Raw genomic sequence first — 6,190 nt, forward strand, 5'->3', positions numbered from 1 at the left:
TCCAGTCTACTTATCTGGAAAATGGCGATTTAATAATACTAAACTCATATGATTGTCATGTGCTTAAATGACACAAGCATATAAATTGTTTAGAATATTTCTTAAAAGATAGTGCCTAATATACATTGCTCTTATTATTATATTTCCTATTCCAAGGAAATATCTTAAGGCTAAGAGGTATTTATTAATTTGTCCAAGTTAATAGAGGTTAAAGCCAAGATTCAAATTAATGCCTTCTGGCTCCAAACATAACATTATTGTGTGGATCATGTTTCTAAAAAGAGAATGTCTTTTCTTAAAAAGTCTTATGGAAGCACCTGCCTTTAAAATAAAATTCACTAATGGTTCTATTGGGCAGAACTTCCCATAATTTTTGGGAGGGTGGCTGGCATCATCTGTACCTGATCAGGTCAATGCAGAAGCGATTGAATCCAAGAGAAATAGATTTCCGCAATCAAGATTAATGGGACTAGAAATAATTTAGTTTTGACTGCGTTTCAGTACTTAAATATCAAAATTTGACTTTAATTAGAGTATCAGCTCAACTATAAACTATGATAGTATGTTTCTCCAAACTCTTTTTGACAAATATATTGTGATTCATTAAATTCCAGTGGTAGGGAGCTAGAATAAAATATAGCTATCTATGTTAGGCAGGAATAACTCATGATGTTAACAAGATGTACTAAAGTAGATAAAGGTTTATAAAGCTCTTTCTGAGTTGGAACTTATTTTACCTCATCAAATTTGACTGCATTGTTATATGAAAAAATATCGTATGCTTTTTTCTTTTTCTTTTTTAAAAATGATCCCAATATACTCATACATAGTAATGTGCCTGATGAAAGAGTACTCATTTAAAAGCAAATTGATAATCCCATCATTGCTACAGTAAATATAAAACAGTGAGTTCTGACAACAGTAAAATGAGAAATTGTTCAGTTAGCTCTTATTATATCTTTAACATCGATTATCAGAGAAGATGAAGTTCTTAGACATGGGATGATAGAGTGTGTTGTAGGACTAATGAATGAATGAATGCCTCCAATTCAGATGAGGAATATATTAATCAGCGCTACTGCAGGGTATGAAGTATCTCTCTAAAGCTCACTTTAGAAAAAAAATCCTATTATATATTAGTATTATAATACTCAATTGCTGTGAAAATTAGCTAATAATGTGAATACATAGAGAATGTATAGAGACTGTAGATAATGTTTTTGTTCTTTTTAATAAAAAAATCTATAAGAAGTATGTACTTGGAGAAAATCCCCTACAATTCTATGTTTAATGCTTTCTAATGTACAACTTATTAAATGTATATGTATCAATATAGTAAAAAAATAAAAAATCGATTTTTAATATAAACTTTATTTAACACATACCTCATCTTGTCATTTACAATGTAATTTTATATAATATGTGATTGATGATTTTTGAACAGGTTTATAAATATCTTAGATTTATGAAGATATTTATTCATTTAAATAATTTTAATTTTTAATTACAGTTGGCATACAATATTACAGTAGTTTCAGGTGCACAACATAGTGTTTAAACATTTACATATCTTATGAAATAATTATCCTGATAAGTTTAGTATCCATCTGACACTATACATAATTATTACAGTATTATTGACTTTATTCCCTATGCTATACTTTAAATCCCCCAAGACTATTTCATGACTACCAATTTGTATTTCTTAATCCCTTCCCCTTTTTTACCCATCCCCTCAACCCCTATCATATCTGGCAACCATAAAAATGTTTTCTGTATACATGAGTTTGTTTCTGTTTTTTTTTGTTTGTTTGTTTGTTTGTTCTTTAGATTCCACTTGTAAGTGAAATTGTAGAGCATTTGTCTTTGTCTGGCTTACTCCACTCAGCACAATACCCTCTGGGTTCATCTGTGTTGTTGCAGATGGAAAGATTTCATTCCTTATAATGGCTGAGTAATATTCCATTGTGTATGTGTGTGTGTATGTATGTGTGGCTCTTCTTTATCCATCTATAGATTGATGGATACCCAGGTTGCCTCTATATCTTGCTATTGTAAATAATGCTGCAATGAACATGTGAATTTACATGTGTCCTTGAGGTAGTGTTTTGGGTTTCTTTGGATAAATACATATAAGTGTGATTACTGAGTCTTTCTTTGTCTCTTGTTATAGCTTTTCTTTCTTTCCTTTTTTTAAGTCTAGTATAAGTATTACTACTCCAGTTTTTGTTTGTTTCCATTTTCAGAAAATATCTTTTTCCATCCCTTTTGGTCTGTGTGTGTCTTTTGATTTGAAGTGAGTCTCTTGTAGGCAGCATATGTAAGGGTCTTGTTATCCATTCAGCCACCCTATCTTTTGATTAGGGCATTTAATTCATTTCCATTGAAAGTAATTGTTGATAGATATGTAGTAATCGCTATTTTATTATTCGTATTTTTGATCTTTTTTTCTTCTCCTTTTTAATGAAGTCCCTCTAACATTTCTTGTAATACTGGTTTGGTGTTGATGAATTCTTTTAGCTTTTTCTTGTCTGGGAAGCTTTATATTTGTCCTTCAATTCTAAATGATAGCTTTACTGGGTAGAGTAATCTTGGTTATGCTAGGGAGGTCCTTGCTTTTCATCACTTTGAATATCTTGTGCCAATCCTTTCTGGCCTGCAAAGTTTCTGTTGAGAAATCATCTTATGGAAGTTCCCTTTTAGGTAACTAATTGCTTTTCTCTTGCTGCTTTCAAGATTCTCTGTGTCTTTAACCTATTGCATTTTAATGATAATGTGTACTGGTGTGGGCCTCTTTGCATTCACTTTGTTTGGGACTCTGAACTTCCTAGGCTTGTATGTCTATTCCCTTCACCAATTTAGGGAAGTTATCTATTATTATTTCTTCCAATAGGTTTTCAATTCCTTGTTCACTCTTTTCTCTTTTTAGTACCCTCATGATGCAAATGTAGGTATACTTGATGTCCCAGTGGCCCCTTAAAATATCCTCATTTTTTTTGGATTATTTTTTTGTTGTTGCTATTCTGATTGGATGTTTTCTGCTACCTTATCTTCCAAATCTCTGATTTGGTCCTCTGTTTCATATAATCCACTGTTGAGTCCTTCTCATGTATTCTTCATTTTAGTTATTGTAATCTTCATTTCTGACTGTTTTTTTTAATGTTTTCTATCTCCATTTTTATGTTTTCTATTTCTCTGTTGAAGTTCTCACAGAGTTCATCTACTCTTCCTCTAAGTTCATTGTGCAACTTTATAACTAGTGTTTTGAACTCTGCATCTGGTAGATTGTTTGTCTCCATTTTTTATAGTTCTTTTTTAGTTCGTTTTCTTCTTTCATTTGGGACATGTTTCTTTGTCTCCCCATTTTGGCTGCCTCCCTGTGTTTGTTTCTATATATTAGGTAAGGATGCTATGTCTCCCATTCTTAGTAGAGTGGCCTTATGTAATAGGTGTCCTGTGGGGCTCAGTGACTCAGTCTTTCTGGTCACCTGACTGAGGTGCTCCAAGTGTATCTCTTGTATAGGTTTTATGTGCCCTACTGTTGTAGTTAGCTTTGGTTACTGTTTGCATATCAATGGAAAAGATTGACCCATGAGCTGATTGGTTGTGAGGTCTGGCCAGTGACTACAATGGAGGAGCTGTTATGTAGGGCATGGCCCTATGGAGCAGGATTCACTTTAGCAGGGCTCTGGTGCCTGTCCTATCTGCCCTTTTGGTGTGTGGTCCTCGGATGAAGCCCTAGTGTTGCTCCAGCTTGATCCAAAGCCAGCCACTGAGCATGCCAGCCCTGGGGCCTTCTTGGCCTTGTCACAGGCCAAGTTCAGCCACAGCCTGTGCCCTGCCTGGTGCCACCTGGTATATCTCACTAAGCAATCTGTAGATGCTGCCTCATGCACTGGGTTTGTAGGTGCTTTGATAGGCCAAGCTGTGGCTTGGGGTTGCTCAGCAAGAGATACAGGGCGCACCGAAGCCAGATGCTGCTTGTTTGGGTTTTGTGAGCCTTTAAGAGATTTTAGGAAACTCCATGGGCATTAGCCAAGACAGACCATTTGTATGGAAAAGGCACTGGAAGTGGCTTGGGTGGGTCTGCAAATTGGGAGAGGAATCACTGGGGTGGAGAAATCAGTGTTAGCCAGGTTGTTGAAGACTCAGATATGGCAGCCACCTGTGTCTGCATGCCAGAGGAAGGCGGGCCCAACAAAAGAACAATGGATTCTGACAGCATTTCTGTCTGAGAGAAAGTTGCCCTTTCAGTCCTTACCTTGAAGCCAGACAATTCAGTTCCTCCCCATATGTCCCTGGCACCTTTCAAGCTACTTCCTCAGTGCTACAGCTCAGAGCAAGTAAGTCTATCAATGAGTAAGTTTGTGTGCAGACCCTTTAAAAGGAATGCCTGAGATTTCAGTAGGCTTGCATCTTACTCAGCCACAATTTCCACTGGTATTCATAATCAGATTTGGGGGAACTTCTCTTCCCAGCACTGAAACTCTGGGCTCGAGAACCTTGTATGGGGCTGGGAACCCTCACTCTTCCAGGAGGACCTCCTCAGAGTTGATATCCCTCCTGACACTCAATGACCACACGTGGGTGTGGGACCAGCTCATTCTATGTCTCTGCCCCTACTATCAGTCATGAGGTGGCTTCTTCTGTATGCCCGTTGTTATAAGACTTCTGTTCAGCCAGACTTCAAGTGATTTTCAATGATGGTTGTTCTGTAGTTTAGTTGTAATTTTGATGTGGTTGTGAGAGAAGGCAAGCATAACATTTACCTACTTCGCCATCTTGACCGTAAACCTAAAGATATTTATTTTGATGCCTTCCTCGGTTTGCTGTAATCTTATAAAAGCAACAAGGAAAAGATAACCACCTCAGAGCTGGCAGCTTTATAGGACATGGATTATCAAGCTATAGGTTTTTTTGTTAGGGTCTCTTTGCTTCTCTCCAGGGAATTTATGGTTAATCAAAATGATGTTTGTAATTAGGCTATTTTGTTTAATTTTTCAAACTTACACTTGCTAAGTCAGAGAGACTTTTTAATTTTAACTTTCATAGAGGTTTTATTAGATAGAAATTCTGTGTCCGCCTTACATCATAAATTATTTTAGACCTGATAGGTCAGCATTATGCAACCATTGTTGTCATAATGATCTTTTAATTTTGTTTTGTAAGCATTATTAAAAATTGTATATGCCTAATATTTTACTATAGTTTAAAGAGCCATATAGAGAATCATCTTTGAGATAATTAGGATTTTATTCCTTGTGGTCAGGTCTCTGTTTTAGGGTATTTGAACACAGTATTGTTTAAAATACTCCTTCTGAAATCTAACTTTGGATGGTGAACACAATATAATATATATACAACATACTGTTGAATTGTGCACTTGAAACATTTGATTTTATTAATCAGTGTCACCCCAGTAATTTTTAATTAAAAAGATAAAGAATAAAATACTCTTTCTATCTGTGGTTTCACAATAATGCTAATTAGCTATTTGACTCCCTATTAGATTATAAAGTGTGGTAGTAATTTTTACGTTTTGTATTTGTTTCTTGAGGATATTTGGTTAACTCAGTGTTTATTATTGTTCCCAGTGTTTATTATTTTTCCTGCTTCAAAAATGATTAATTTGGGTAAATAATAATAGAGAAGTTAAAATAAATGTGTCAGTGTATTTAAGATTGGTGACAGGCAACTCTGCAACTGGGTTTCCAGGAAGTACTCTGATGTAGAGATGTGAGCTCAGGAATTAATTGGAGAGTGATCTCAATGTCAATACATGTGAAGGAGAGTTACACATAGGATTGGGCAAAGAGAGAAGTTGGAGTGCAAAGTAGTCACAACAAAGTCCTCAGCTAATCTCATGGGGAGCTTTGAAGCTTTAATGATCCAGCAGCATTGTCCCAAACTAGGGTAGTGGAGCCCAAATCCACTAGCCATTAGAAATAAACTGCCCCTGGGAAGTGAACAGGAGCAAAGCGGCTTCTTCAGCAAAGGTTAATTAAAAGAAAAGGACTTAGCTGAAAGGTGCTAGCAGCCAAAACTCCCAGAGATGGGGGAATGTATGCTTCAATTCTGAAAGCTTATTTTCTGTTTAATAATGTAACAAGAGATACAAAGTAGTTTTGGAATGAAAGGATTTAATCTTTTGTTTTGTCCGGCAACAATTTAAATTTATTTTTTAAATAAT

This window comes from Pteropus medius, unplaced genomic scaffold (assembly GCF_902729225.1).
Source record: "Pteropus medius unplaced genomic scaffold, Ma_sr-lr_union100, whole genome shotgun sequence".
NCBI lineage: Eukaryota > Metazoa > Chordata > Mammalia > Chiroptera > Pteropodidae > Pteropus > Pteropus medius.